Consider the following 22137-nt stretch of genomic DNA (forward strand, 5'->3'; position numbering starts at 1 on the left):
AAATCTACACACAATCTTCTCCATGTTATGTTGTTCTGCTCTTTGAACCTTCAAATATGAAAAATAAAATTGAAGACAAGGTGAAGGATAAGGTGAAGAGGTCCTTTTTTTGGTCAGTGATCTCTTCGACCATGGAGCATGAGAAACAACACATGTTGTAAAGTGAATTGTTTGCTATATATTGGCTATGCGACAAACCTAACAGAAGCAGCTCTCACAACACACAACTTTTAGCACTACTGTCCCTCAAGAATACAGCACTGGGGGAACTACTTGCTCCCAAAAGAAAAATACCTCACATAACTGAAACTCTGTGATGTGCAGGGTCTTCAAAAAGATGATGGTTGATTTACAAGGAGTCTGATTCTCTTCAATCAAGGTGGTTTCTGAATACACTCGACTGATTAAAGCAGAAGGTCTTCTTCTTTATTTCATGTACCCTGAGCACTGTACAGGGTGAAGATGGTGGATGAACGTTTAATTTCCTTACAACACCCATGATTTTATGTTCAATGATGAATGTTTTTAATATTTGCCAGTGCACTCTTCAGTTACAACATTCAGAAACTCCTAAAATTACTTCTCTCCTCACTGAACTTTCACTGTTTTGTGTGGCTTTGGTGGTTATTTTGGCTAACACATAAATGTTTAAATATTATTTTGACATATTTCTAGATATGTGAAGAGGTAAATAAACAACTTTCAAATTACTTGAAAAGTATTTATTAGTATTACTACAAAGTCTTCCCATTCACTGATATACATGCAATATTAAGAATACCATTATTGAAATGTTTATAAATTGAACCTAATCCAACTTTGGTTATCTATTCAGTCTATACATTCTTTGCAACTAAGGTGTGAGACACTGATGAACCTGGACCCTTACCTACATTTTCCATTCTTTATGAAAAAAAAAAAGAAAGTTAAAATTGATCAATACATATTTTGTACCTGCTGCTTCCTAGAATGTCATATGTCCTGGATCTCCTGTTTCTGACTCAGAGATTATGGAAGATTCAAATGTACAAAAGGAAGGAACAATGTTACCTAGCCCTTCTACAGTTTTGATGAAATAAAGCACTTTAACTATATAGGGGAAACACTAATAAAAGCCTTCAAAGTCTAGAGAAGTGATCTTATAAGAAATAGAGGGTCACTGAAGTGGAACAACAAGTGATTTACAGGATACAACAAGTAAAATGTCTTCTTTGCAAAAAGAAGTATCTATTCTTAATAAAAGATGCAGAATACCTTAATAATTAAAATTAGAGAAATAACACATGTATTTATATTGTAACAAATTAAATAGAAAGCAACAACCTCAACTCATTTGTTCAATATTTCATTCTCAAGTTTTTAAAAATGCTGCATTCTGTCTCATTGAATATTCAGAGGGTGCATAGGGCCATCCACTCGGTAGTTACCAGAGACCCTTGCCTGCACCACATCTTCAACCTCGGAAACCAAAGGATTCCCAAGGAATTTACCACCCTATTTAACACCTCTATCACCACCACAACACTTCCTGATGCCTGGAAACATGCCAGAATCAGAACACTACTCAAAAATCCCTCCGCCGACCCCAGTGAACCTAAAGCTACCTGCCAATCTCCCTGCTCCCATTTCAAGAAAAGGTACTGGAAAAGATCACCAACAATCAACTCATGACACACCTGGAGCAGAACCAACAACTCAAAGTCTCCCAATCCGGCTTCTGCAGCAATCTCAGCAACACGACCATCCTGATCGCAGCCACCAACGACACCCGAACTCTCCTCAACTGAGGAGAAACAACAGGTTTGATCCTCCTTGACCTGCCATTGCAGGCTGGAAGGGCAGTGGTGACACCAGTGGCTAACACACTAGTGAACACTTCTGAATTGGACTACTGAGACAGGTACTGTAAGGTATCAAATTAATCATGGCATGAAACCCGACTTGATGGTCAAGTTGAATTTAATGTCAATATTAAAGAAATATAACTTTAAGAAAGATGCCACACTGTGATCCGGTTTGTCCAGTGGCCTCACATGGTTGCTGGCCACCAGACAGCTTTCTGCCTTCCTAGGGAGTGGTGTGAATGACTTCCAGGATTTTTGACAATAGCAGCCTGCTACAGGGCGAGGTGTTACCTCTCCTTCGCAGGAAGCCACTCAGGTTGTTAGCCCAAAAGGTGAGGTTCAAAGGTGAAGCTGCATTTGGTGGGCAAATGGTGCTCATACTCTTGAGGGGCTGCCCTTTTTTCAGGAGACAGGCAGGCATCGGTAACAGAGAGGGTAGACCAGTACCCAAACTGGTTTTCCCATGGGCTTGTAGCCCCAAGGGATCCACACCTCTATGTTGGGCTACCAAGCTCCTAACATCCGAGGAAAGGTCCCAGCATCTTGAGAGTGCACTGAATAGTACACTTGCTTGCTAAATGCCACACATAGCCAAAAAGTCACCACAAAGAGGGAGGGGACCTGGTAGTCCATTGGCTAATGACCGTGTGAGCCCCCAGGGCACTTTCTGGGAATACAAATGGCATCCCTGGCACCCAGAGCCGCAGATCACGCCAGAACTGGAGAAAGAAGCAAAGAAGGACTGCCCTGCTGACCCATGGACTTGACTTGGCAAAGAGAGGCTGCACCATCTGCTGGACTGCACCGGAAGCACCTTGGGCTAGCATAGAAAGGACTGTGCCTGTGACTCATAGCTTGGGGAAAAGTTGTTCCCAAGCCCCTGACCAAAATGTGACTCCAAGGGTCACTCAACTGACCCCCCAGAACCAGCACCAGGGCCATTAAAGCTGAATAGTCCAACTCAGCAAGTCAGTAGCCGCTTTTGGAAGACTCACCACTGACTCCCACTGGGCTCCCCAAGAGACCAAACAGCAATAGCCAAAAGTTGCCCACATTCAGCCAGACCCAGGAGTGTCATCTGAGTCCAGATTCATCACCAAAGAGAAACACCAGCCTCCACCAAAGAATATTGCTGAGACCACTGCGTACAGAGACTGGTAATCAGCCGCAACTGGTCTTCTACTGTCTTTAAGGGGACTTTGAGGGACTCCGACCTCTGTCTTCAAAGTCATCCCATTGGACCCGTGGACCGAGGAATAACAGCAAAGGCACCCCAGTCAACTGCACAGCACCCAGAGCATTCTTGAGCATCTTTCATCTCCTGCATTCACAGCATCAGGACCACGCCATTATTGTCTATGGCGGTCATGGTGCAGAGTTTGGAACAGGACTGGAAAACACTTTGGTGGCCAGGTAACTGTTCACATACTCCTTATTGCCCCCCCAGACCTTCTCCATGTAAGATTTGGTCGTCCAGTCTGAGCCGGAGTAGTCAAACTCAACTCTTAAAAACGTTTCAAAATTACGGTTGCCACTGCTTGTTTGCGGTTAAACTGAGATTTAAGTTTTATGTAAAAATCTATATCCCCGGAATCTTTTGGTGGATTTTGTTCATCTTACACTCTAAAAATTGATTTAAAAATAATCTATTTCTATAAATTGGTGTTGGACTTCTCTCGTTCCGAGTGGCTTTCTTAATGAGTTTTTTGGTACTGTTAAATGCTTTACACTAGTTCCTTTGTTTAAGCCTTGCTACACGAAGTCATAGCTACTCAGGGTGCAGCTTAAAGTTTTGCAAATAAGCCTGACTGGACCCAAGACAGTATTTGTGCATGTATTACAGGGTAAGGACGCACAGCCATACCATATACTACATCCAAATCCTCATACCTCACCACAATCTGTTTTGGAGGCCAATTATCTTTCTATAAAATACATCTTTTATTTCTTGTCTTGCATGCATTAGAACTGAAACCACATCCACTGTGCCAGTGCTTAATATTGTCAAGGTCTCCTCATGTCTAAATAGAAATCTGGTGCTCACTTTTTCCACAAATTGAAAAGGTTTTTCATTTTTGTAACTAATCCTTCTAACTCTGTGCTCACCTCTTGTCCTGTCTCTGGTATTCTACAGTATCCCATCATTATACTACAGCACGGAGAATGGGTGATTATTCAAAGGACATTTGTTGGCCTCACACACCACTCTCAATGATGGAAGATTAGCCCATATCACTGCATCTACTGATTTGACTGCAGAGTCCTACCAAGGGACCATGTTCATGTCTCTACTCTTTAAACCAATCAATTCATAAGTCTGGACTTCACCAAACCCCAATCCATTCATATCCCCCTTACTCCGACCTCTAAACTATCACTGCGCTAGTACAAGGAAGTGAGGCTCATCACTCACAAAGAATTCTAGAGCTTCAGAAAACTGGTTTCAAAATGCTAACAATGGGTTTCAGTTGATGCCCCAGAAAATCACTGGGTTGTGTTCTTCAAAGATCAATGTCTGGTTGACAAATGCATTTGGGTAACAAGACTCAGTCCTTTCTGAACTATTTCCCTTTTCCTGCCTTCCTGTGTAAGCTCCTTTTCCATTATAATTCAGTGGTTTTAGTGACAGTATTTCAGCTTGTCAAATGTAAACTCATACAATACAAAGATATATATAGATAGAGTGGGCTTTGGAACAGCTCCCTTAGCCATTGACTTTCATATTTCTTTCAAGGTTTGCCCTTGCATGACTTGGCCGCCCATCAAGCCCATGAAATTTCATGAGAGGTTACATTGTCCCATTGCTATGCTCATTAGGTTCTGCTAATGGTCTTCAAGAAGTAGTACTATTCTGCCTGCATCCCTTGGTCCTGGTTACTTTACTTCATCCCCTACCTCCACCCTCACTTGAAGTTTCCTTGTTTCCCACTCGCATGCTCTCCCATCTTCTTTCCCATTGCTTTCTTCTGTCTACCTCACGTCTTATCCCTGCCTCCCTCATTGACCTCATCATTGCTCCTACATCTGCACTCTTGTCTATTCACATTGCTGTCTCTGTCCTCACTTACTTTCCTTTCTTGCTCTCTCGCACCAAAATGGCATGCCATGGCTTGCTTCCTGGTCCTAATCACTGTGGGCTACAGTCTCACCAGGGATCAAACTCACACAAGTACCATCATGAAAACATCTATACTACTGTTTTAAATATATGCATGTGGCTTGGTATACCTATCAATATCAGAGTGGCATGTTTCCTAAAATACATGAGTTTCACTCAAAACTTTAATAATAACTACCACCATCCAATCCAGCAATGGCATATTTATTCAAGACATAGAAACAAGCAAAAGTCATGTGACTTTAAATTGGAAAGCCTCGCCCACTATATGATCAGGTGCACTCAAAACCACAATTGAACTTTTGCAATTGCTCTTTTCCACTTCAAAGCAAAAGGATACATTCAAGGGCATATTCTCTGTTTGCAATTCTTTAGTATCTTGACATTAAGGTAACAGTGCTGGATACCTGTAGGACCTCTAGTAATATTCTAGGCTAGTGCAGCCTAGCCAGCTGGAAAGGACGTGTCTGACTCGACATAGATCTAAAAGCAGCCTCAGAAAAGTGAAGACTTCAGCTTTCCAAAATGTACAGGGCATGAGCATGCAACATTTTAGTGTACTTTTTGTTTATTCAAACTTGTGTTATTCCAATGTCCAGAGTGTGAAAGTGGTAGTTCATGGGGGTGAACAGGCAATATGAAAAGTATTAACAAAGCTGATAGGACTGGTGTGTATAGTCAGTTAAAATCTAGACCTAGTAGGTTTGGTAATCTTTGTTTAAAACAACCAGACCTCTTGGCAATGTCCATGTATAATTTTTTGCAAAGGCAGTGTGATCTGAACAATTCATGGGGCCACGTCCAAGACATATTTTGGGGAGCCCTTTTTGTACAAAGTTTAATTTTATTACCCATTTCCTGCTACTTCAAGCCTGCAATATGCAAAACAATACTGAACGGTTTGCTAAATTATTACATATGGGGTCCCACAAAAACAGCCGAAATGTGTCTTTGGCTGGGTTACCAAAATTCTTAAAATGACACTAGGTAGAGAGTGACAGCATCATAGGTGGCGATAGGCAGACAGAGTGAAGAGGTTGAGATAAATAAATAGCTGAGAAACAATACTGAACGGTTTGCTAAATTATTACATATGGGGTCCCACAAAAACAGCCGAAATGTGTCTTTGGCTGGGTTACCAAAATTCTTAAAATGACACTAGGTAGAGAGTGACAGCATCATAGGTGGCGATAGGCAGACAGAGTGAAGAGGTTGAGATAAATAAATAGCTGAGATATTGAAAGCCCAATCGCTTTCCCAGGGGGCTCCTTAGAAGGTGCTGGCCCTGGGAAATTGCCCACTTTGCCCATGCCGTAAAACATCTCTGGCAAAAGGCACTACGTTCATTGTTTGTGGTTGTTTTAATCTGGACCATTTTGCCACGCAAAAGTAAATTTTGTTGCACTATGTCTTCTTACCCAATCAGCACGTTAATAATAACTCGATTTTTATATAGTGTTGCTGCCTTGTTGGGCTGCAAATACCAGATGCTACTTTCACCAAGCAAAATGATACCACTTGCGTTGACCTCAGAAAGGTGAAAGGCTGGTCGTGCTGGTTTTTTTAACTCCTACCTTGAATATTGACACATATTGCCATTTTGTCTCTTTTTTTGTCACAGTCATTAGCTGATGTGTGTAACCCGCCAAATACCGAATAAAACAAGCGGGGTGTTTCCAATAATCATTTATTGAACAGGTGTTATTCTGGTGTAGAATAGATGTGCTGCAACAATCATTAGACAGTATAAGATATAAATAAATAACAGTACTATAAAGGTAAAAGGATGGTATAGCTCTACCATCTTACTAAAATCATGAATACCTTCAAGTATATAAAACACATGATAGAAGATGCGTACACCTACGATGCCTCCATACTAGATGTACCTAAATGCACACTAGCATGGGTGTAGGTGTTAAGCCAAGAATTCCTCTAGTGTTCAGTCAACCCCATTACCTGAAGTGAGACTATGGGACCCTGTCCTGGTCTCGAGCTGGATACCCTGCGAGGGATGTTAGACCACTGTGAGCTGGAGCGTCTGCATACATGAACCTCAGAGTCTCTTGTCAGTGTGTCGGCCGGGAAGTCTCAATCTCCTCTAGCTATCTTAGAAAAATGTGAAGCATATCTACCCATAGGTCTCCACAGGGGTCCCACCTTGCTGTATTACTGTGTCGGCCTAAGGATGACTTGGGGCATGAACTTTGTACATAGATTTTATACAGGAGATGGCAGTCCTGCTGTGCTTCCAAGAACCCTTATGCATAATGTATGAGATTTCGAACTAGGGACAAACCGCGTTCTGAATGCAGTGTAATAGCTAGGTAAAAGGTCAGTTCCTGTAAATCATGACAAGTGTAATGTAGGGAGAGAATATAGGTGAAGGGTAATGAGTTTACTGAGGCCTATATTATAGTACCTATATGGAATATAACAGTAGACCACGTAGAGCTCTCAACAGCCTTCTCTTCGAGTTATAGGAATAAGGGTATGCCCATGTGGCTGTCTCATAGATGTCAGACATGTACCCCACCCTTTACACTTGGCTCATGGTGTTGGTACACCTGTGCTGGAGTAGCCTTGATTTGAATTTGAAGCAACATGTGCCCCTTCTTGCGGCCATAGTTCTTGCCAAGCAAAACCATTGGCTCATGCCCAAATTTAAAGAAGGATCGAAGTTTAAAACATTGTGATACTTTGAGGTACACTTTTTCCAGCATATTTACCTTAGTTATACTAATTACCTAGAGTGGCGGTATCACATTACAAATGCAGTAACACCTTTGTACTACGCTGGATAGTAGCGTTGATTAACAACAGCAAACTGATGCCAATATTGCAGCTTTATATGTGGAAAAGCATTTGGAAGCTATGAGTGTAAGCAGACTCTGCGTCTGCAGAGGTCTCCTGATGGTCACAAACCCACTTCTTGGGTTTCAGTGAGTTGGGGTGGTGGGTCAAGGGTCATGGTGCCATCTCAAGTTGGTATTCTTGTGACAGCATGACCCAGCCGTGACTCACGTGGCTGGGATAGTGGCACAGTTCGCTTAGCTGCAGTTTAAGAAGCAGAATTTTACATGAAAGTGTAATTAGATGCCATAGGTAAATGTTTTGATTTATTCATTCTGTTTATTAAGAATCATTATAAACAATCCCACTTAGAATTCATTAAAATGCATGTCCACCTTATTTAAATGTTAAAAGCACTAAATACTAGAGCTGATCAGTATTATCTTGAAAGCACACCATCAAATTTGAAATAGAAATGTAATCCTATCTCAACGTAAACCCTCTCCTGTAAGGCTCGGATTTGATCAATTGGTAAAGGTTAAATCAGAAAAAGAATAAAGTGCACGTGCCATAATATAAGTAAGTAGACCAAAAAGTTCCTACATCATGATTTCCTGACAAAATGTCTGATTGATCAGATTCCCTATCTAGTATCGTATATATAAGTTCAAGCCAGCTGGAAATAAAGTGCAAATGCAACAAATATTAATCTTTGGGTCTAAACGCGTGGCTATCCAAAAAATAAAGCCTTATAAAATGTATTATATGTGTATAATTGTCCATTGACCTAAGGATGTGGACTTAGTCAGCCGTCGGAGTTAATCTTGTTTGGACCCTTCCCAAATTGCTGCATAAATTCAATAATGTCCAGATTATTGTCACCCAGTTATTATTCCTTACATAAATCATAATCTGAAAATGTGTGCAATATATGTATAAGCGAAACCATGCATGATATCAATCCATGTTCAAGAGGACTCGCACAATCCTATCAAGCCCACACCTAAGAGATTAACTCTCCAGACAGTTCACAAATTGTAGATAGCTTTTATTTTTATCCAACTTTCCAACTGCCATACCTGAAAATGTAGTTAGTCTACAGTTCGGTGGACAGTCTGTACTCTGCAGGAATTTAAAGACTGCACTTTTATTTTGTATGTACACCTAATCTTAGAAAGCAAGGTCAAATAAGGCTCTGCGGAGCAGCAGCAGATATGGACATGAACATATTATATATTCTAGAGTCTTGTTCGAGTTATCACAACCTCTACAGTAATTCTATGGCAGGACCGGAGGCTTCGGATTATGCCATTCTTCCTTCGCTTTATTCTCCACACAGCAGGAAAAACAACAATACAAACTACCTTTCCCATGAACACTTGGGAAAGAAAGAGTTTAAACATGAGTCCTTCCACTATGTCCGCACTCCTGGCAGCTCCCATAATGCCTCAGCGCTGGTTCCTCTTCCTCTTTCTTTGCTGCTCAGCAGCAAGTCAAGTCGTTTTCTGCTTTCTCTTGGGGTTCTGTTGCGCTGTTGTCTTTGGCGATTTGGCGCTTGTGCAGGTCTTTCCTTGCAGATCCCCTTGACTGTCGCGGGCCGCGTGTGCGCGCCTAACGCTACTTTAGCCCGATTTTTTTTTTTTAGCAAAGTGCGGTGTGGTCCTCCCGCCGCCAGGGGGCAGTCTTCTGGCTCTGTGGTGTGCGCGAGTGGGTGCCCCGGTAGAGGGAAATTCAAGCACACTCACCACAGGCTGTTAGCTGCCTGTTTGCCACCCGGTGTGACACCCTGAGGGGTAGGTTGCCCATTTCTTTGTCACAACGCCCTGGTGGGTCTGTAATCTTGTACCTGAACACCCTGCGGGGTCGTAATTCTGGCGCCCTATTGTGATGCTGTGGGAACACTGTCCCGGGTGGCTGCCCCGTAAATAGTTGGGCTGGAGTGTTCCTCCCAGGGCTTTGCCCGTGTACTGTGTGCCTTAGCGCCACCCATATTAGTCTGGGCCCCCTCCCAGCTTGAAATTGAGCCTGTTGGGCACACCTAAGTACTGCTACCAGACGCTCTTGTTCCCCTGCTGAGCCTAATTTAACTCATTATGCAGGACGAGCGTGGACGGTACCACGAGGAGGATCCTCTTAATTACGTCCCTTTGGATGATGATTTTTATCAGGCAGTCGACGATTCCATCTATAGGGCGGTAGATCAGGCCATGGCTCCCCTTGAGCAGCGCCTCACAGCAAATGTGGAGGAGGCATTTACCAAACTAGCAGCCCTTGTTCCTCAGGCCCTCTCCCTAGCCCCCCTTCCTCGTCCCCCCCTGTTAAGAAGCCCTGTACAGAGGGGGTGGACGCTGATGCGTTTGAGCGTTTAAAAAATGAGTTTTCGGCGACGGAGCCATCCCAGCTCCCCCCCCCCAGTTGCCCCTGGTTGAGGCTTGCCCTCCCTCTCCTGGACGGTCTCTCATGCTATCGGGGATGATGGGGATTCCACTGATTCTGATGAGGAGGCTTGTTCTTCTAGGTCCTGGCTTCCAGCTCCGTCCCAGACCCCGGCAGGGGCTTCAGATATGCTGGATCCGGATCAAATTGTCCATCCTCGGCCTTCGGACTGGGTTCCCGGGGCAAGGTGGCCCAGTATGTCGTGAGTCACCTGCGTAAGCCTGTTGATAAGGACGCTCGCAGCCGCCTGAGGGTGGAGTGCCCATGCCCCTCCTTGGACGGCAAAGTGGCTTTCACCACGGACATTGATCTCAAAATGGCGACATTTTTGGCTAAGTTTATCAGGGACCCGAAGAAGGGCATCGACCGATCGTGGCGCAGTTGCCAAGATAAACTGCTAGATGCTGTGGGGCCGGTAACCAAAATCTTGGATATGGCCGTGGAGGCCAAGGTGTCCGGTGATCTTATTTCCCCGGAGATTCTATCTAACTGGGCGCAGAGGGCAATTGTGTTCTTAGGGAACGCCAACTGCGCGTTGTCCACAGAGAGAAGGAGGTCGCTCCTTATTAAGTTTGATCCCAAATTGGGGGACCTCGCCTCTTCGGAGGCTGGCGCAGTGGTGCAAGGGGGCCTCTTTGGGGACCCCTTCGTCAAAGAACTGGGCAAGTTTGTGGCAACATTTACTTCCCTTGACAGGGCACAGTCCAACATTAAAAAAGACTTTACCCCTCGGGTTTTTGACAAGGCCGGACGTGGCAGGGGCCACTCGTTCAGCTGTGGAGGTAGCTCAGATCGTGGGCAAGGCTCTGGGTGTGAGCAATTCCATAACAATGCCCGCTTCACCAACTTTTATCCCACGAGAGGACAGAGGTTCCGTGGCCGTGGAGGCCAGAGAGGCCAACAGCAGAATGCCGGACGAGGTGAGTGTACTGCCCTCGGCGAGTCTGCAGGTTGGGGGGCGCGTGGTGCAGTTTTTCCCAGCCTGGGTTTCCCTCACAAACGAAGCTTGGGTGCTGCAGACGGTGCAGGGCTTCCAGTTGGAGTTCCATGGCCGTCCTTGTCAGCCTCAGCGCCCCCGTCCCATTTCCTTTTCACAGCAAGATGAAGACTTGGTGCGCGAAGAGGTTTTCGCCCTCCTTCAAAAAGGGGCGATTTGCTGCGCTTGCGAGCACCCGGGATGTTTCCTCAGCAACCTCTTCTTGGTCGAAAAGGTCGGTGGCGGCCATCGACCTGTTATCAATTTAAAGGAGTTCAACGAGTGGTTGGTATATCGCCATTTCAAAATGGAAGGTATACATCTCCTTCGGGACGTTTTGCGGCCTTCGGATTGGATGGTCAGGGTCGACCTGAAGGACGCATACCTTACGATTCCTGTCTCCCCCCCAATTGACGTTTCCTACAGTTCTGATGGGACGGGCAGATTTACGAATTCACCACACTCCCTTTCGGTCTAACCTCCGCTCCGTGGTGCTTCACAAAGGTCCTTCGACCAGTGGTGGAGTTTCTGCGGGCGCGAGGGGCCAGGATGATAGTTTACTTAGACGACATGCTGTTTGTGAATCAGTGTCCCAAGCGGCTTTCATCTCAGTTGCAGGCTGCGATCAATCTTCTCCAGGGGTTGGGATTCGCCATCAACGAGGGGAAGTCCCTCCTCATTCCCGTCCAGTGTGCAACCTTTTTGGGGTTCAGCATAGACTCTGTGGCCTCCACCCTCAGTCTCCAAGCCAGGAAGATGGCGAAGATCAGACGTGAGTTACGCCAGACTTTGGCGAAGCCCCAGATTTCTCTGCGGCAGTTGGCACGGCTAGTCGGCCTCCTTTCGTCATCGATTCAGGCGATTTTTCCAGGGCCCTTGCATTACCGGGCCATGCAACGTCTGAAGGCTTACCATCTCAGGCAGGGCCTGACGTATTCACAGTTGATTCCACTATCAGAAGAAGTGCGGGACGAGATGAGGTGGTGGCTTACCCACATGGAGGCCTGAAATGGGCTAGCGATTTTCGGTTCGGCACCAGATGTGGTAATCGAATCAGACGCCAGCCGTTCCAGATGGGGGGCCTGTTGTGGAGAGTTCTCCACCGGAGGAGCCTGGTCTGCTCAGGAGCAGTCATTGCACATCAACTGCTTAGAGTTACTGGCAGTGCTGGACGAAAGACAGGGTACAGTCGTGTGTCCTTCTCAGGATGGACAATGTCTCGGCTGTCAGGTATATTAACCACCTGGGGGGCACCAGGGCCCGGATGCTGGCAAACCTGGCCAAGGATTTTTGGCATTTCTGCCTGGACCACCAGGTTTCGGTTACGGCAGAGTACCTGCCGGGTCAGGAGAACAAGGTGGTCGACTGGCACTCCCAACACCTCCTGGATTCCAGCGTCTGGAAACTGGATCCGCCCGTGTTCTCTCTCCTGTCGAAGTCTTGGGGTCCCTTTTCAGTGGACCTCTTTGCGTCACGTCTGGACCACCAATTTCCGAGGTTCTTCAGTTGGTGCCCGGACCCTCTAGCGGAGGCAACAGATGCTTTCCTGCAGGACTGATCCAAGGAGAAAGGGTATGCGTTTCCCCCGTTCTCCATGATAACGCGACTGTCAGCGCTGTTGCGGCGTCAGGCGGCGGACGTAGTCCTGAAAACACCATGGTGGAGATCTCAAGTCTGGTTTCCAGTTCTGCTGGAACTTTCTTGGGATTTTCCAATCCTACTCCCCCACTCTCCTCACATTCTGCTCAATCCCGATCAGGTTCCCCACCGGTTAGTCCCGGAAGGGTCCCTGAGGCTGATGGCCTGGAGGATCTCTGGCGTCGCTGTACGCTCCTGGGCCTTTCGGGAAAGGCTGAAGACTTACTCTCCAAAGCATGGGCGGATAGCACTGCCAGGAGGTATAGATCAGCCTGGCATTGATGGCGTCGTTGGGGTATGCGACGGACTGTCGATCCCATGGGGGCAGATGCAGTGCACATCCTTAATTTTGTGGCAAGTTTGGTGGAGGATGGGCTGGCGTATAGGTCAATTAATACCTTCCGCCCTGGCAATCTCGGCTGGTCATGTCATGGTTCAGGGGTCCCCGGTGGGGGAGCATACTTTGGTATGCCGTCTCCTGAGAGGGATTCGTCTTTCGCTCCCTCCGGAGCCACGCTACTTAGTCCTGTGGGACGTGAACAGGGTGTTGAACCTTTTTCTTTCTTGGCAATCAAACAGGTTCCTTTCTCGCAAAAAGGTAACTGCCAAATTGGCTATGTTGTTGTGCCTGGTGTCTTGCAGGCGAGTGTCTGATGTGCGAGCTTTAGATATCTCGGCCAGGGTGTTCTCGCCAGATGGTGTTTCCTTTACAGTGAGTAGACTAACAAAATCGCACACTAGAGTTATTTCTTATCCGGCTTTTCCAGATTCCCCTAAGCTGTGCGTAGTGCAATGCCTTCGTGCTTATGAAGAGATGACTGATGACTCGCGCCCTCCGGGCGAAAGACAACTGCTTATTGCGTTACGTAAGCTGTACAAGGCGGTTTCTTCACCAACCATCGCCAGATGGGTGCATTGGGTTATGCAGGAGGCGGGGATTGATACCAAGCAGTTTGGTGCCCATTCAGCCAGAGGGGCGATGGCCTCTAAAGCATTTGCCCTAGGGGCACGTCTGGAGGATCTCATGCGAGCAGCCGATTGGTCCTCAGATTCCACCTTCAAAAGGTTCTATTTCAAGCCAGTGTTAGAAGTGGTGAGGGTAGTTGTCGACAAGCTTTGAACTAGCATAATCCGAAGCCTCCGGTCCTGCCATAGAATGAAAATTTGCCTAGCCTTGGTGCTAGTAAGTTTCAAATCTATTAAGGACTCGGAGGCGAGGATTATCCCTCCCAATGACTTCAGAGAAGTGGACCCTCCCCGTATGGTTTAAGTAATCTATTTTCTCTGAGCTGTTTCAGCTTCTTTACTGTTGTTGCATCGCGAAAGCTTTCTTGATGTATTGCAATTGAAGTCTGGAGTTTCAGTCATTGACACTGCTTCTTTTGCAGGAAATGATGGTCCAAAACAGGATGCATGAAAACTTTTCAACTTGTGCTTCGCGTGAAGAAAGAGGAAGAGGAACCAGCGCTGAGGCATTATGGGAGCTGCGAGGAGTGCGGACATAGTGGAAGGACTCATGTTTAAACTCTTTCTTTCCCAAGTGTTCATGGGAATGGTAGTTTGTATTGTTGTTTTTCGCTGCTGTGTGGAGAATAAAGCGAAGGAAGAATGGCATAATCCTTGCCTCCGAGTCCTTAATGGAATTGAAACTCACTAGCACCAAGGCTAGGCAAATTTTCATTACAGTGCCAGTTCCTTTGATTGACCATAGTTCAGAGATGCAAGTAGAACCAGTAAAAAACCCAGTCTCTTATACTTGGCTCTAGTTGCTTGTTTTAACCTCATCCCCATATAAACCTGAACTCCTGGTGACCCTGTGAGGAGAAAGATGGAAGTAGTAGGTCAACAATTACAAAAGTCAGTCATATTTTTAGAGTAAGTTGCCAATGTAGCTGCTTGTTTGGCAGTGGTTTTGATTACACTGCAACGTGTTATCTCTTGCCAAACTACTATAAAATTCCAAGTGATTAAAATGATTGTAGATTACCAAAAAACATCCTGAGGAACTTGTTTGGGGTTGTTGAATAATTCCTTCAAGATTTAGTACTTCAGGGTACCTATCTCTGAACTCTTCAAACTATAACAATATTTCAATAACTGTAGATCAGCGGTTGAGCTCAGATTGATAAAAACAAATTCTAAAAGGAGTGAGAGGATGGAGTAGTACTTGGGAGGCCTAATATTGCTTGGATAGCAGCAGAAATAATCTTATCTGAACCAGAATGTAGTTTTTCCCAATAACTGGGGGATCCCTAAACTATTGCAAGAATACATTTAACTTTAATTATCTCTAAGATTGCAGAGCTGAGTGGGCTTTGAAGGTTGGAATACAATTTTCTCTGATTTTTTTGCAAGTGTCTTGCACGCTGTCTCATTGTGGCTCCATAACTTTTGTGACTGAGCTTCTCATCGTGCCAAACTCCCAAATATTGGTAGGCATTGCACCGATTCACTATCACTCCGCTCATACTCCAAATTAATTTGTTCTTTTTTTCCGTAAAGAACGATTTTGGTTTTACTAAGATTTAATACAAGATCATTGTTGACATAGCCATGGCGACAGCTCAGGGGTCTTTGAAGAACAGTCTGAGATCAGCCCAGTAATATGGTATCATCCACATACTGTAAAGCAGTATTATGTCCGTAATTTAATTTTGGTGAACAATCTCCATCCTTGCTCCAGACCCCAGTTTCTACAAACTTTCTTTGTGACTGTTCTCCCTGACCCTATCTTCATTCTCACCCATGTATCCATTTGAAGCAGTCTGATTGCCTTAAACAACGGTCCAGGTATTCCCCAAGATTATAAAAAGAAATTCTACATAAAATGGCTCTTTTAACCCTGTCAAATGTCCCACTGTAATCCAGGTAGCATGCGTACAGTATGGTTCCTTGTAGTAAAGCATTCTACTATTAAATAAATGTAATGTCTCCGAACCTTTCCTGAAACCTGCCTGCTGCGTAGGTAATATTTGTTTTGTTTTGACACAGTCCTCGAGTTCCGTAAGGATAATTTTAGCAACATAGATGAAAATATCTAGCTAACACTACTAATTCACCAAATATGGCATGCTACTAACACCACTCAGCATGCTAAACACAGAACAGGGATGGCAATTTACTTGGTGCATCTTTCCAAGTCTCAGGACAGGTCCAGGACTTTACTAATTTCAAGGGACAGGCGTAGGCCTTAGCAAACACAGACTAGATTGGTATGAGGCTGGGGCCAAAGTCAAAAAACACAATAACAGATATCAGGCCCAGCTTCAGCACTGGTGGCGCACAGTGCAATATTCTTTTTCGGTGCCCACGCCCATGACCTCCTGCTCCACGGATTCCTTCCCTACCACTCTCCAACAGTGCCCATTATCTCCCCAGAGCCCCTCTTTTACATGCATTTCATTTGTTTCAAAGTGTTATTCATACCGGTGTCGGTGTTGGAGCATTTAACATCACAAACACATTATACAGAGTCAATGAATCATACATATGTAAATAAGTCTATAGGAAATATTACATAGCATAATGAGTATTACAAGGAGTAGCAATCTCGTCATCTATAATATCAGCCAGTATATTTTAAAAGTGCTTGGTCTGGAGAAGCACAAACTCAGGATTTGAAAAGTGCCACAGTGGTTAAGCTGGGTTGGTTTTACTAATAGGAATGCATTTCTATCCAAACACACTTTTTCTAGCAACATTAGGATAATAAAAACCTGGCAATAAACAGAATGTTCTAACCTATACCATGCAGTTTGCATGCAGCTCTTTGATGACAGATAATAGGCCACTGTGCTATATTAGGATTGTAATTTACGAATTGCACATAACAAAAGGATCTCTGTGACAAAAGCAGTAACCCACTGAGCTGTCTACATAAAATACAGTTCTATGAGCTGCTTGTTACACATTCTTTGCAGCAATCATGTTAACCCTCTGCACTACTTTATGATGAGTTAAAATTGCCACTAGACACATCTCCAATGCCACTGAAGCAGGAACATTAATCACCAGAGATATCTTGACATTTTTATCGTTGCCTAAAAACTGCAGGACACAAAAGGAAGGAACTCTGCACCGGGTACTTTTAAATCTGTAAGTTATTTATATTATTTCCAAACACAGCACACGCCGACGTCAGCACCACCATAAAGCCAGCCCTTTGCCAGACACTCGCAGTTGGGTACTCAGAGCAGGAGAATACAACTGCACACCTTGCAGAGGACATTCTCGTCCCAACACGGTATGTCTGTACGGGTGGCTAGACCGGATTACAAAAAGGCAGACTATAAGGGGAAAAAAGGTGTGAAACTCCCTGTTAGGAGAGGGAAATTCATAGTTATGTTTTTACATCAATACATTTTGAGGTACAAAGAGGTAAACATGTCTGACTAAAAGCCCATGACTAAAACCCTTTCAGACAAAAGCAGCTTTTCCCAGAATGTAAAGTGCATTGGGTCAAATACAAATACTGCAAGCTGACGATGACATAACATGGAACAACCATGAGCTGATAATACGATATATAGTGTGTACATTTTAGTACTCTAAAATTGTCGTATTCCGTTTTAATCATGCGAAAATCATCGAGGGGTCATATTTAACATATACTTGCAAAGAAAAACATCTTTCGCACTAAAAATGTACAGATCCTGCATGGTTCTTTTTTAACGTATATGGCATTTAAAAAACATAAACGATGCAAAACGCAGTAGAACAAGCTATAATATGAAGCGTGTTAGACAAGGCGCGAGGAAGGACGTCATAGGTGTAAAGCGACAAACCTTAAATCATTGGTGCGTGTAGGGACCTGCTGCCTTCAGTCTGTGGACTGATTCCACATTTTTGGAAACCGCTCGGCAAGGCTGTTTTCCTACAGCAAGTTGGTGAAGCTGAAAGGGAAGAAACTCCACATTGGCTTACTTCACTTCCTGGACACCGAGCGCATGCTGCATGGCAACACAATAAACATAGCAGGTAAACAGGCAGCAGACTGACTACTCAGTGATCGGAATGCGAGACGAGGTGTCTTTTTAAGAACAGGTGTGTCTGGGAGGGCACCTGTGATTTGGTATCAAGTGTCCGGCCTTTATTTACACCATGACTGTAAGTATTAGATAGGTGAAGAATAGCAACATTTGCATTTTGTTTTTATGTTTAATTAAACTAAGGGCAATAAAAAAGCTGGATTTAGGGGCGGACTCATAATTCATGTGACACGGAATTAGAATTTCATAGGATTTTCAACACAGAATCCGACCTATGGTCACCACAAATCCACCAGTAGTGCGCACCACCCGCCCCCCACCAACCCCACCCCCACCACGCTCAGCCCCTCGGGGACCCCTCCCTCCGCAGAATGTTTCGAGTTAGTGGAAGAAACAAGAAAATGGATTTGCCTGGAGCGTCGGTGACCAAAGTCAATGTGGTGAACTTCGACCAGATGGTAAATAAAGGGGTCTCTACAAACAAACAGCGGGTTTTAACGCGCCCTATTTACACAATTACGCAAGTTGCAATAAAATGCTGGAGTACGAGTGAAAATTGGTTGGGAAAAAGTGTCACAGACATATTTTTACAGAGAGTTTAGGTAAAGGCTAGCTTCACATTGGAAAATATTTTCCAAGTGGTGAAAGAATGGAGCTTCACCTAAACTGCCAACGTAACTGGTTTTCGTCGGAAGTAGGGAAACATCAGAGTGGACCACACTTAGGGGCATATTACCAAGGAGGGCGATATGTGATTATCGCTGCTTTAGCGGCCGTTTTCGGCCGCTAAGCTACGATAATTCTATCGCCCTATTAGCAAGCTGTCGCTAACAGCAGTTAGCGACAGCTTGTAGGTGATAGCGAGCGGTTTCGGGCCCGCTTTGCATGTCAGCGATATTTATCGCTAATGACATGCAAAGTGGGCAAACCCAACCTGTTAGCGACTGAAAGCAGTCGCTAACGTCGCTATCGCCTATTAGCAAGGCAGGCGTAGCGATGGAAATATTCGCGGATATCTCCAAAAACTAACGCCTGCTCAGACCAGTTCTTAGCCATTATATCCAATGCGATTTGGATATTATGGCTAAGTCCTCATTAGCGATAATGCGTGAATATCGCTGGATTACCAGCGATATTCACGCATTTCGCCGCTAACGCCGGATATTTTATCGCTTTAGAGATAAACGATGCTAATAGCACGTTATCTCTGCGATAATATCCGGCGATCCTTGGCGTTAAAAAAATACTCGTTAAGCCCATTTAGTGATAAATATCGCTAGTTGTTGGTAATATGCCCCTCGGTTTGTCTCAACTCACACTTATCACCATGTCTTAGAAAAAAAGAGACTGGGAAGGGACAAGGGTGAGACCTTCTGATTACAAGAAACATCCTATTATGTCCTTCACTGCACTCAGCTACAGCAGAGCATGAAATAATAGCCAAGAATAGGAGGGCCAGCTGTAAAGAGGGTACCTGTTTGAAATTGTAAGTTAAAAAAACACCAAATACTATAAGTACTGCTGCAGCGAACCATAACAACAAGCATACAACCCGTGTAAATTAATGTTGGTATATAAATCTTGGTATTTAAGGGGATGAGAATGGGGTGTCCAACAGTCCAAGGGCTTACAGTGGGATAGGGGCAGGCAGTAACAGGATAGATTTGAATCTCTTTGGGGCACATGCATCATTGCTTTTTGCGGTTGCAAAGGGGCAGGTTTGCAGAATTTGGGATTTTTGCATTTGGGATGCATCATCCCAAATGCAAAAATCGCTATTTAAGTAATCGCAAAATTAGCGATTACATAAATTGCGATTCCCTAAATGCAATGCAACAAAAAAATAAGAATTGTGATTTCCCTATTAAGAAACGCAAATTACCATCAACTTTCTAATTGGCTAGGGCTGTGGTTCCCAAACTGTGCGCCACGGCGCCCTGGTGCGCCGTTATCAGGAGCTAGGGGCGCCGCGCACAATGTGTGAAACTAAGAATGTGTTACTTTCGCCCCCCGCCTCCGTGATGAATAGGTTGCTCTGCCCCTAGTTTCTGCCTTTCTGAAGCAGAGCATCACGGCGGCGGGGGGTGCACAAACAGCGCGTACAGGACTCGGCTACAGACATAGCTATGAGGCCCGCCTGCCAATGAAAATCCAGGCACTTCTTACTCAAAGGCAAAAGATGATGCCCATAATCCCGCATTTTGGCGCCTGGCAGTTCTAACCATTAAAAAGGCAATCAACTCTTTCAGCTGCTGATGAGCTGTGAAAGAGATGCTGGTCAGTGGCAGAAAGGAAGGTGTTGCAGCACAGGAGGGGGTCATGCTCCTTGTGGAGTCATGAGCACCTTTGGTTATTTAGATGCAAATAGCATTGAAAGAGTAAATGAAACACATTTTTTTATTTTTTTCCCCTCGATTTTTATATAGAGCAAACCCAACCCAAACATATTGGAGTGCTTTACATGAGCACCAATGACATTTCATAAGGACATGTTCCTTTTTTAGATACGGAGAGATTAAGTGATTTGCCCAGGATCACAGGATGTTGAGCCAAAACCAGAATCAAACCTGATTCCTCAGTTTCAAAGTGGGTAGCTCTGACCTCAAGCTCCATCTTCTCCCCTCCTCTACCCATGCTCAGGACCTGTCCAGGGAGTACACTCTTAATATCTAGGTCATACATCTGTGGTTCTCAAAGTGTGCGCCACGGCACCCTGGTGCGCCGTGAAGGGAAGCCAGGGGCGCTGCGCCGCTGTGCAGGATGTGGGTCTGAAAATATATATATAATTATCCTCAAAATGTAGTGAAACTGCGAGCTGCCAATTTTGGAGCTGGGGAACCGGGTTCGACCCTCGACGTCAGCTCAGAATCCTGTGTCATTCTGGGCAAATCACTTAATCTCTCAGCGCCTACAAAAACAGAATACATTAACGTATCCTTGTGTAACGTGACTGGTGCTCTTCGGGTCGAGTTTGCGCTATATAAATCTGCAGCAAAAAAAAAAAAATCCAGCCGGCCAAAACACAGAAAAAGGGTAAAACTTAATTGTCTATTGACATTCACGAACGTTCCTATTATGACGGCTTTTTCAAATTCATGTGCAACGTTGTACCAAGTTCATTATCAGGCAGAAAAATCCCATTAATGATGATATATATTTTGGATTCTTTAAATGGTGGAATAATTTAATGATTGGGAGAGAGAGAGGGTGTTCGTGCGCTGCTTAATAAACCTTTGGCGGTATCCCAGTGTTCTCTCTGGGAGCACAGATACGCATAAAATGACTGTCTTTAACCTCCATTGGGTGGGTGGGTGCAGGATCAGGGTACTGGTGGAGAGCATTGGGTGGATGGGTACAGGGTCAGGGGCCTGGTGGAGAGCGTTGGGTGAATGGATGCAGGGTCAGGTCCTTGTGGAGAGCATTGGGTGGGAGGGGCCTGGTGGAGAGCATTGGGTGGGTGGGTGCAGGGTGAGAGGCCTGGTGGGGAGCGTTGGGTGGGTGGGTGCAGGGTCAGGGTCCTGATGGAGAGCGTTGGGTGGGTGGGTGCAGGGTTAGGGGCCTGGTGGGGAGCGTAGGGTGGGTGCAGGGTCAGGGGCCTGGTGGAGAGCGTTGGGTGGGTGCAGGCTCAGGGGCCTGGTGGAGAGCGTTGGGTGGGTGGGTGCGGGGTCAGGGGCCTGGTGGAGAGCGTTGGGTGGGTGGGTGCAGGGTGGGGGGCCTGGTGGAGAGCGTAGGGTGGGTGCAGGGTCAGGGGCCTGGTGGAGAGCATTGGGTGGGTGGGTGGGTGGGTGCGGGGTCAGGGGCCTGGTGGAGAGCGTTGGGTAGGTGGGTGCAGGGTGGGGGCTTGGTGGAGAGTGTTGGGTGGGTGCAGGTTCAGGGGCCTGCTGGAGAGCATTAAGTGCGTGCAGGGTGTAAGGCCTGGTGGAGAGCGTTGGGTGGGTGGGTGCAGGGTGGGGGGCCTGGTGGAGAGTGTTGGGTGGGTGGGTGCGGGGTCAGGGGCCTGGTGGAGAGCGTTGGGTGGGTGGGTGCAGGGTGGGGGACCTGGTGGAGAGCGTTGGGTGGGTGCAGGTTCAGGGGCCTGGTGGAGAGCATTGGGTGCGTGCAGGGTGAGAGGCCTGGTGTAAAGCGTTGGGTGGGCGCCTTATGCCCTGATGCAGCCGCACTCTGCCAGCTTCTGTCTTTGCCTCACTCCTCGTTGAGGGGTCGTCACTCGTGACTGCTGCATGTTGGAGAGTGTGAGGGGAGAAGGGTGCAAGGCAGAGGGGAGAAGGGTGCAAAGCAGAGGGCAGAAGGGTGCAAGGCAGAGGGGAGAAGGGTACAAGGCAGAGGGGAGAAGGGTACAAGGCA

At 45.7% G+C, this 22137-nt stretch overlaps 1 protein-coding gene across 1 annotated transcript in view; it reads right to left on the reverse strand.

Annotated features, from left to right (window-relative positions):
- Nucleotides 1–17714, reverse strand: part of LOC144825052 (uncharacterized) — a 236253-nt gene extending 218539 nt beyond the window's left edge. The window contains exon 1 of the mRNA XM_078683962.1: nucleotides 17590–17714. The gene's annotated coding sequence lies outside the window, so the exon portion shown is untranslated. The remainder of the gene's footprint in view (nucleotides 1–17589) is intronic.
- Between the last annotated feature and the right edge of the window lie 4423 nt (nucleotides 17715–22137).

The sequence above is a fragment of the Lissotriton helveticus genome, chromosome 3_1 (assembly GCF_964261635.1).
Source record: "Lissotriton helveticus chromosome 3_1, aLisHel1.1, whole genome shotgun sequence".
NCBI classification, from domain to species: domain Eukaryota; kingdom Metazoa; phylum Chordata; class Amphibia; order Caudata; family Salamandridae; genus Lissotriton; species Lissotriton helveticus.